General features: G+C 42.4%; 1 pseudogene; it reads right to left on the bottom strand.

The window, feature by feature from the left end:
- Positions 1–592: 592 nt before the first annotated feature.
- LOC117098046 lies at positions 593–3,009 on the bottom strand (annotated as a pseudogene).
- Positions 3,010–10,221: the final 7,212 nt, after the last annotated feature.

Below are 10,221 nucleotides of genomic sequence, written 5' to 3'. Positions count from 1 at the left end.
AAATGGCACATGGGTGTGGATTTTTTTTCTTCACATTCTCGAAATTTTGCCACCAGTCCTCTCTGTGTTGCAGAGATGGCATCTGTGACTACTGGGATAGACAAGAAAGTTTGTTCAAGCTAAAGAAAGTCAAAATTTAACTGCACAGTAACAATGCAATGTTCATCATGCAGACTTGTGTTTCCTATATATTCAATTTCCTAGCATGCGTTAGAATACATAAACTTGTGTTCTAATGATTTCAGTTTTATTTTACAATGTGAAAGAAATTTGAAGAAAACATGACCTGGTAAAGAGAAAAGGGAGAACTTTTACCACAATGAAAATAGATATAGTCATATGAAACTATGTAATAAGAATATAATCCACTTAGAAATGTACTTCTCAAAACTTACCTTAATTTATGGAACAGATCTTTACTCTGTTGCATTGGGCCTGGGGAGGGGAATTAATTTGTTTCAACAAAAAAAAATTCAGCACAACAACAAATAGCTTAACTTTGGTCCACTTATCTGTTAGCTTAAGGACAGTCATACTGTCCATAATCCATTCAAAAACCCAAGTAAATTTAAAAATATATTCATGTGTAATTTCATTCTAAAACCAGCATAGCTGTTCTGTCCTCATTCTCTGCCTTTTCAGCTTCAGAATCCACCATTGGCTTGCTCTCTCATCCTCAGCATCTTCGTGATCTCCCCTGGCAGCCTGAACAGTGTCTAGTTGACTAGGTTCTCTCTCCTCTTGGGTCATAGAGTTCTGGAGTCACATGGTCCAAGTCTGCTTCTAGAAGTTCAGTTTGTACTTCCACTGGCATCTGATTTATCCGTTCAACATGAAGCTTCCCTACATGTACTTCAGTACCTTCTTCAGTCTGAATTCGACCCACTTCTAGATAACTTATTTGGACCTGCTCTGGAAGTACACTCAGGTATGAACCAAGTATCTGGCTGTCCTGGAGCACATCTGGATGGATGTGTTCCACAGTCACTTGTGCTGAATCCACCTGGACCTGAAGCAATGGTAGCACACACGCCTTCCCAATTTGTTCTATAATAGTCATTGATGTCACAGGTTCACTTTGCATGTATGTTTCTACTGAAAGAACTTCTTCCATTACTAGATACTCTGAAATATTGTGTCACTGAGGAGATGCCTCATTAATTTATTTCCTTGCATAAACCACAAGTCTCATAAAGAACAATGGTTGGGTTTACATCCAATTTGTATTATGAAGTGATCTTTGAACTGGTCCCAGCTGTTAAACACACTGTTGCAGACTGGCATTCACAGAGCTTCTTCCTTCCTTTTTGCCCCTACTCCAGTTTGGCATGCAGTGAGGTGACATTTGAGGGTGCTATTTCTAGCAAATCTTTCATGACAATTTGGACACTCAAAAGGTTTTTCACCTGTATATTTTTCTAAGATGTTCTTTAAGATTTCCAAAACAGTCAAACTGCTTCTTACAGTACTGACATACATAAACTTTTTTCCCAGTTCTTTGCTTCTTAGTGACTCCACCTTCTTCAAAATGGTAACAATTTAGGTGCTGTTTCCATGTGCATACCTTTCATTGCATATTTCACACTTGAAACTCTTAGTTGAGTGTGATTTCATGTATTCCTTCAAATGATAAAACAATTTAAATTGAACCATTACATTTCTCACAATGGAACAAGTCCTTCACATGTGACAACTGAAGTTCCACAGTTTCAATACTTTCTACCTGTATGCTTATGGGGTCAGATGCATGGCCAACTTCTTCTTTAATCTGCCCTTTTCTGTCACCTTGGTGATACTTGCTGGTAATATCTGCCAACAGTGCTAGAGCAGAATCTTTAGAGGAACTTGTTTTCTGTATTTTCTTTATGGATGCTTGGCAGAATCCACTTCCTCTAATGTTTTGATGATCTTCCATTTCAATTGTGCCTTCAGCAATCTCTACCTCAATATCAATAGGTTCTGATTCTGCAGATGGCAATCATCCTGTGATAACATTTGAAGTTGCTGCAATCTTCCTTTTTTTGGCCACCTTTTTCCCTATGGGATTTTCCTCTAATGGAGTTGAGTTTTCTTTGTTCCTGACTTCAAGGGCTTTCATAATGAAGCAGGAAATTTTGCCTGACCCCTTCATGGGTGGGAACTGGTGTGCAGGTGCTGGGGCTAGCTGGCCACTTCGGCACCAGCTGGGGCAAACTCTACTCATTGGAACCTGTTACACTCAACCTGCCAAGGGAGGGAGCATGCAGGTGAGCGAGTGCAGGAGACAGGGCAAGTGCTTTTGGGTGCTGGCAGGAGCAAAACTCCATGCAGGTCTTGTGGACTGCATCCCTGGCTGGACCCTCCATCCCCGGCTGGATTCCTCTCTAAAGCAAAGCCATGAAGCCATCCCTCTGAAGTCAAGCTGCTTCTCTCTGATGTCAAACCAGTCTCTGACGTCCACCTGCTTCTTCTCTTCTCTGCTCTCAGCTAGTGGAGCCTGGAGTTTTTACACGCACAGGATGGGGGTGGGGCAAGGCATGGTTGGCTTTGGAAAAGACAACATTCGAGTGGGAAAACAGGAAGGCATGCTCTCACTTTAGGCTGCTTTCCCAGGCTTGAGTGTGGGACCCTTGTCAGGGACCTGCTCTCCTTTACCCAGAATTCCCCTGCCTCCTGTCCCTATCAATAACTTCTAGCATTTGTAGAACTCTGCTGCTTTCCATACATCATTGACTTCTTCTCCTGTATCAATTATTTTGCTGTATATGTGAACTGAATTAAATTACAAAAGATCAGTTTACCAACACCTTCTATCTCCACCACAGGTTTCTGAGTAAATTGAAAGAATTTATAGAACTTACTGCAAGCAGTCAAAAGAGACTTGTGATCCTTAAAATGGTGTCTGTTGATGATCAGGATAATGTCAGTAAAACAGTCCTGATCTTGCTTTTTATTCAGTCAGTCAGTCGAGGATCATGTTATGATTTCAGGAAACTTTTGAAGGCATTTCATCCCCTCTTCAACCTCCATGGCCATCAGGTTGCCCTATTCCATGCTCTGTCCTTCCTCTTTCTGAGGCAGTAAATTTTCCCTGACATTTTTGCAGGCAGGAACTGGAGTGTGGGTCCTGGGGCTAGCTGGCCTCTTTGGCACCGGCTAGGACTAACTTCACTCACTCAAACCAGTTGCGCTCAGCCCCTTAGATGAGGAAGCATGCAGGTGAGCAGGTGCAGGAGCTGGGATGAGTGCTTTTGGGTGCTGGCAGGAACAAAATTCTGTGCAGCCCCAACAGTACCATCTAGGGTGGTGCACCTGCCACCCCCAAAGTTCCTGAGGGCATATGTTACAGTGCTCTTTTAGCTTTGCCTTTCACAGGTATAACACCTCAGTGGGGCCTTTGCCTTTTCACGTGAGGTGGTTGCTCTCCACCAGCAAGGGCAGAGGGTCATTGTGACAGCTATCATCCACACCTGTGGCACCTGAGCTCTTGTTTGGCATCCAGGAAAAATCGGATCATCTGAGCAAATTGAAGAATGGTGAATACAGAGGATTTTTTTCCTGATAAAAATGGCTCTCAGTGGGAAGGGGATGTGAAAAGGGAATGGAGTGAGAAGGTGATTTTCCAGAGAGGACTGGACTCCTCTCCGAAGCAATGCTGTCAAGTCATCCCTCTGAAGTCAAGCCGCTTCTCTCTGAGGTCAAACCATAGTCTCTGATGTCCAGCAGATTCTCCTCTTCTCCATTCTGGCTGGGGGATTTTATGGGCACAGGTTTGGGGGCAGGGCAGGTGATGGGTGGTTTTGGAAAAGGCAACATTTGATCCCAAAAGCAGGAATGCATGTTCTCAATTTGGGCTGCTGTTCCAGGCTTGAGGGTGGGACCCTTACCAAGGACCCATCCTTTTCTACCCAGAATTTCTCTGCCTCCTGTCCCTATCACTTCCTCTCCTCAAAGCTTCTCATTCCATGCTTTCCCTTCTCAGGACACAATGTACCCCACAACTTTCCCTACCCCTCCATTTCCCTACAAGAGCCGGGGTTCACCCTCTTCTCTGGCCTTTCTGGTGCATGTGTGCTCAGTTGGACACCTGGGTGGCCACAGTACCACTAATTTCTTTGAGCAGTGGTTTGTAGCTCTTCTTGTAGAGATCTTTCACTTCCCTTGTTAGCTGTAATTGTGATGGGATTTGTTTGTGATTTGGCTCTCAGCTTAACTGTTGATGGTGTGCAGGAAAGGTAGCAATTTTTGTGCATTGATTCTGTATCCTGAGGCTTTGCTATACTTGCTTATCAACTTAAGAAGCTTTTGGGCTGAGATGATGGAATTTTCTAGATATAGGATCATGTCATCTGCAAACAGAGATAGTTTGACTTCCTCTCTTCCTATTTGAATGCCCTTTATTTCTTTCTCTTGATTGATTGCTCTGGCCAGAAATTCCAATACAATGTTGAATGGGAGTGGTGAGAAAGGGCATCCTTGCCTTGTGCCTGTTTTCAAGGGGAGTGCTTACAGCTTTTGCCCATTCAATGTGATTTTGGCTGTGGGTTTGTCATATATGGCTCTTATTATTTTGAGGTATATTCTTTCAATACCTAGTTTATTGAGAACTTCTAACATGAAGGGATGGTAAATTTTATCAAGAGCAGTTTCTTCATCTATTGACATAAGCACATGGTTTTTGTCTTTAGTTTTGTTTATATGATGAATCACATTAATTGATTTGTGTAATTTGAACCAACCTTGCATCCCAAGGATGAAGCCTAGTTCATCACGGTGGATAAGCTTTTTGATGGGCTGCTGGATTTGGCTTGCCAGTATTTTGTTCAAAATTTTTGCATCAATGTTCATAAAGAATATTGGCCTGAGGTTTTCTTTTTTGTTATTGTATTTCTGCCATGTTTTGGTATTGGGATGATGCTGGCCTCATAGAATAAGTTAGGGAGCAGTACCTCTTTTTCTATTGTTTAAAATAGTATCAGTAGGGATGGTTCCAGCCATTCTGTGTACATCTGTTAAAATTCAGCTGGCAATCTGTCTGGTCATGGGCTTTTTTGGTTAGAAAACTAGTTATTACTGCCTCAATTTCTGAACTCATTATTGTTCTGTTCAGGGATTCAATTTCTTCCTGGTTCAGACTTGGGAATGTGTATGTGTCCATTTCTTCTACAGTTTCCAGTTTATGTGCATAGAGGTGTTTATTGTAGTCTCTGGTGTTTGTTGGTATTTCTGTGGGTTCAGTGGTAATATCCCCTTTACCATTTCTGATTATGTTTATTTGGACCTTCTCTCTGTTCTTCTTTATTTGTCTAGGTAGAAGTCTATCTATTTAATTAATTTTTTTCAAAGAATCAACTCCTGGCCATTTGAATGTTTTCTTGTGTCTCTATCCCCTTCAGTCCAGCTCTGATTTTGGTTACTTGTTGTATTCTGTTAGCCTTGGAATTTGTTTATTCTTGGTTCTCTAGTTATTTTAGTTGTGACATTAGGTTGTTAACTTGAGATCTTCATAGCTTTTTGATATGGGCATTTAGTCCTATAAATTTCCCTCCTAACACTGCCTTAGTGTGTCCCAGAGATTCTGGTATGTTGTATATTTGTTCTCATTAGTTTCAAATAATTTATTGATTTCTGCCTTAATTTCATTATTTATCCAAAGTCATTCAGGGGCAGGTTGTTGCATTTCCATGTAATGTATGGATTTTAGTGAATTGTTTAATCATGGTTTCTAATTGCATTAATTGTGTTCTGCTCGGAGAGACTGTTTGTTATGATTTCAGTGTTTTTTTCTGCATTTGCTGAGAAGTATTTTACTTATGATTATGTGATGGATTTTAGAATAAGTGACATTTGGCAATGAGAAGAATGTATATTCTGTTGCTTTTGGATGGAGAGTTCTGTAGATACCTATCAGGTCCCTTTGATACAGACCTGGGTTCAAGTCCTGAATATCTTTGTTACTTTTCTCTCTTGATAATCTAATATTGTTAGTGAGATGGTAAAGTTTCCTTCTATCATTGTGTAGGAGTCTAAGTCTCTTTGGAGGCCTCTAAGAACTTGCTTTATTAATCTGGATGCTCCTGTGTTGGTTACATATATGTTTAGTATAGTTAGCTCTTCTTGCTGAATTGAATCCTTTACTATTATGTAATTCCCTTCTTTTTTTTTTTTTTTTTTTTTTTTTTTGAGACAGAGTCTTGCTCTGTCGCCCAGGCTAGAGTGCAGTGGCCGGATCTCAGCTCACTGCAAGCTCCGCCTCCTGGGTTTACGCCATTCTCCTGCCTCAGCCTCCCGAGTAGCTGGGACTACAGGCACCCGCCACGTCGCCTGGCTAGTTTTTTGTATTTTTTAGTAGAGATGGGGTTTCACCGTGTTAGCCAGGATGGTCTCGATCTCCTGACCTCGTGATCCGTCCATCTCGGCCTCCCAAAGTGCTGGGATTACAGGCTTGGGCCACCGCGCCCAGCCATTCCCTTCTTTTTTATAATCTTTGTTGATTTAGAGTCTGTTTTGTCAAAAACTAGAATTGCAACCACTTTTTTTTTTTTTTTTTTTCTTGCTTTCCATTTGCTTGGTAAGTTTTCCTTCATCACTTTATTTTAAGCCTGTGGATGTTATTGCATGTGAGATGGGTCTCTTGAAGACAACATACTGATGGGTCTTGGTTCTTTATCCAGCTTGCCACTGTGTTTTCTAATTGGGGTATTTATCCAATTTATATTTAAGGTTAGTATTGTTCTGTGTGGATTTGATCCTGTCATCATGATGCTACCTGATTATTTTGCAGACTTGTTTGTTTGTTTATTTATTTATTTTTTATTTATTTATTTATTTATTTTTAGATGGAATCTCGATCTGTCATCCAGGCTGGAGTACAATGACACAATCTCAGCTCACTTCAACCTCTGCCTCCCAGGTTCAAGCAATTCTCATGCTTCAGCCTCCCAAGTAGCTGGGATAAAAGCATATGCCACCACACCCAGCTAATTTTTGTATTTTTAGTAGACATGGGGTTTCACCATATTGGCCAGGTTGGTCTTGAACTCCTGGCCTCATGATATGCCTGCCTCCGCCTCCCAAAGTGTTGGGATTACAGGCATAAGCCACCACACATGGCCTATGTGGCTGCTTTATAGTGTCACTGGTCTGTGTACTCCAGTGTGTTCTTATAACTGCTGGTAAAGGTTTTTCCTTTCCATATTTAGTGCTTCCTTTAGGAGCTTTTGTAAGGCATGTCTGGAGCTTATCAACTCTCTCAGCATTTACTTGTCTGTAGAGGATCTTATTTCTTTTTCACTTCTGAAGCTTAATTTGGCCAGATATGAAATTCTGGATTGGTATTTCTTTTCTTTAAGCATGTTGAATATTGGCCTCCAATCTCTTCTAGTTTGTAGGGTTCCCACTGAGAAGTTTGCTGTTAGTCTGATGGGCTTCCCTTTGTAGGTAATCTGGCCTTTCTCTCAGGATGTCCTTACCATTTTTTCTTTCATTTTGACCTTGACGAGTCTGATAATTATGAGTCTTGGGGATGATCTTCTCGTGGAGTACCTCACTAGGCATTTCCTGAATTTCCTGCATTTCCTTACTCTGCATTTCCTGAATTTGAATCTTGGCCTGTCTAGCTAGGTTGGGGGAGTTCTTATGGATGACATACTGAAGTAAGTTTTCCAAATTGGTTCCATTCGCTCCATCTCTTTGAGGTACACCAATCAGTTGTAGATTCAGTCTCTATATAATTCTACAATTCTCAGTGGTTTTATTCATTCCTTTTCATTCTTTATTCTGTTCTTGTCTGCCAGTCTTATTTCAGAAACACAGTCTTCAAGCTTTGAGATTCTTTTCTTTGCTTGTTCTATTCTGCTATTAATACTTGTGATTGCATTGTGAAATTCTTGTACTGTGTTTTCCAGCTCTATCAGATGGATTATGTTCTTTACTATACTGGTTATTTTTACTGTCAGTTCCTGCAATGTTTTATCATGTTTTTTAGCTTCCCTGCATTGAGTTATAATGTGCTCCTTTAGCTCAGTGAAGATCATTCCTATCCATATGCTGATTTCTACTTCTGTCATTGCAGCCATCTTAGCCTCAGCTGGTTCTGAACCTTTGCTGAAGAGGTAATGTGGTCATTTGGATGCACGAGCACTCTGGCTTTTTGAACTTTGGCATTCTTGATCTAAAGGAGCACATTCTTTTGCATATTTGTGAGCTTATCTACCATCAATCTTTGGGGTTGCTAACCTTTGGATGAGGTTTTGGGTTTGTTGTTTGTTCTCTTTTAATAGTCTGGCCGCTTTTCCATAGGGCTGCTGAGGTTTGTTGGGCATCTGCTCCAGTCCGTAGTTGCCTCGAATTTTCCAGTACCTGGAGATATCACCAGTGAAGGCTGCAAAACAGCAAAGTGGCAGCCTGCCCCTTTCTCTGGGAGCTCCATCCCAGGGGGGTACGTACATGTTGCCAGCCCAAATGCACCTGTAGGGAGTGGCTGGAGACCCTGGTTAGGAGGTCTCACACAGTCAGGAGGAATGAGATCAGGGATCCATTTAAGGAAGTGATCTAGCCATGCTTTCCTAGAGCAGCTGTGCTGTGCTGTGCTGGGGTATTGCTTCTGCCTGTGGTCAGTCTGGGCTCTCCAAAGCCTGGAGGCTGGGACAGCTAAGTTGCTGAAACAGCAAGGATGACAGTCACTCTTTCTTCTAGGAGTCTGTCCCTGGAAGTTTTCAAACCTCAGTTGCCGCAAGAACATTGACCCAACTGGCTGGAGGCCTCAGGAAGTCCTGCCCAGTGAGGGGTAATAGATCAGAGACCTGCTTAAGGAATCACGACACTTTTGTAGAGCAGCTTTGCCTTACTGGGGTATTGCTTCTGCCCCAGTAGGCTTGGGATCGCCAAAGCCAGCAGGCTGGAACAGAAAAAATAGTGGCCCTCTTATCCCCCCAGGTACTTCATCTTAAAGAGGAATCAAAACTCTGTCTACAGGAGAACACAGGCAGGGGTGGCTGTAGGCCTCAGTTTGGAGGTCCTGCCCAGAGGTGAGGAATGGATTGAGATCCTGCTTAAAGAAACAGTCTGGCCAAATTTTTGTAAAGCAGCTGTGCTGTGCTGGGGGATCCCTTCTCTCTCCAGTCAGTTTGGACTCTCTGAAGCCTGCAGTCTGGAACAGCTGGGTCATTCAAACAGCAAAGATAGTGGCCCACCCCTCCCCTCAGGAACACCAACTTGTCCTGGGAAGGCACAACACTATTGCTAGGGACTGGCTGAAATTCCAAGCCAATGGGTCTTATTCTGTGAGGCACCATGGAAGTGGGGTCCTCAGACCAATACTGCTTTGACCCCTGGATTCCACCCCCTTCCTAGGGGTAAGTGTGGACTGCCTGCCATGCCTGAGTTGCAGTCACTTTTACCAGGGATCCTGGAGCCAGAGTATGTAAAGCTCTTGAGACTCTGTGCACACCTGAGTAGCTGCTCTACTGCGACTTCACACAGCTCTGTGTGTCAGACTGAAGGCCCTGGTGGAGTGGGTTCATGAGGGTATCTCCTGACCCGAGAGTTGCAAAAGTCTGTGGGAGAATCATGGTGTCCTGGGGTCGCATATTCACTCACCACTTCCCTGGGTAGGGGAGGTTCCCTTGGCTCTGTGTCACTCTCGCATGGGCTGTCACTCTGCCCTGCTTTTCTCCATTCTCCCTGGGTTAAACTGTTTCCTTGATCAGTCCCAATGCAAGCACCTGAATGTTTCAGTAGAAGGTGCTATATTTTCCTGCCCCTTTTGTTCCTCTCTGTGAGTGCCATGCACCATAGCTGCTTCTAGTCAGTCAACTTGGCCCCATTCCATCAGAGTTTCTTTATCCATTCATTCACTAATGGATATGAAGGTTGTTTTCATATCTGGACTATTTTGAAGAGTGTGAACTTTATCTTTTAAATATCTTTTAAAAATCTGTAAATTTCTCTCTATTCCCTCTACCAAGCCCTAGTTTCAAACTCCAATATTTTCTTCGACAGACAACCGGCTGCAGAATGCCTCCCAATTGGTCTCTCTCATCCACTTTTGACCATTCCTGATGATTCTTCACACTATAGCCAGACTAAACTTTTAAAAATACAAGTCTGATCATGGGTCATTTCTGAATAAAATGTATAATGCTCTCACTCAAGATGAAGAAAAAAGTTAACATGGCATACATGGCTTTTCATAACCTGGCATCTTACATCTACATTATTTCTCATCTAACTCCATGCCTC

This window comes from Trachypithecus francoisi, unplaced genomic scaffold, assembly GCF_009764315.1.
Source record: "Trachypithecus francoisi isolate TF-2019V2 unplaced genomic scaffold, Tfra_2.0 Lachesis_group15, whole genome shotgun sequence".
NCBI classification, from domain to species: Eukaryota; Metazoa; Chordata; class Mammalia; order Primates; family Cercopithecidae; genus Trachypithecus; species Trachypithecus francoisi.
This window is presented reverse-complemented; position numbering and strand designations above follow the sequence as displayed.